We start from the raw sequence: 538 nt of genomic DNA, 5'->3' as shown, positions 1-538 counted from the left end.
CAGACATCACACACACACAGACATCACACACACACACACACACAGACATCACACACACACACACACACAGACATCACACACACACACACACACAGACATCACACACACACAGACATCACACACACACAGACATCACACACACACAGACACAGACATCACACACACACACACACACAGACACAGACATCACACACACACACACACACAGACATCACACACACACACACAGACACAGACATCACACACACACACAGACATCACACACACACACAGACATCACACACACACACACACAGACACAGACATCACACACACAGACATCACACACACACACACACAGACACAGACATCACACACACAGACACAGACATCACACACACACACACACACACAGACACAGACATCACACACACACACAGACACAGACATCACACACACACACAGACACAGACACAGACATCACACACACACACAGACACAGACATCACACACACACACAGACACAGACATCACACACAGACACAGACATCACACACAG

This window comes from Bombina bombina, chromosome 8 (genome assembly GCF_027579735.1).
Source record: "Bombina bombina isolate aBomBom1 chromosome 8, aBomBom1.pri, whole genome shotgun sequence".
NCBI lineage: Eukaryota > Metazoa > Chordata > Amphibia > Anura > Bombinatoridae > Bombina > Bombina bombina.
This window is presented reverse-complemented; position numbering follows the sequence as displayed.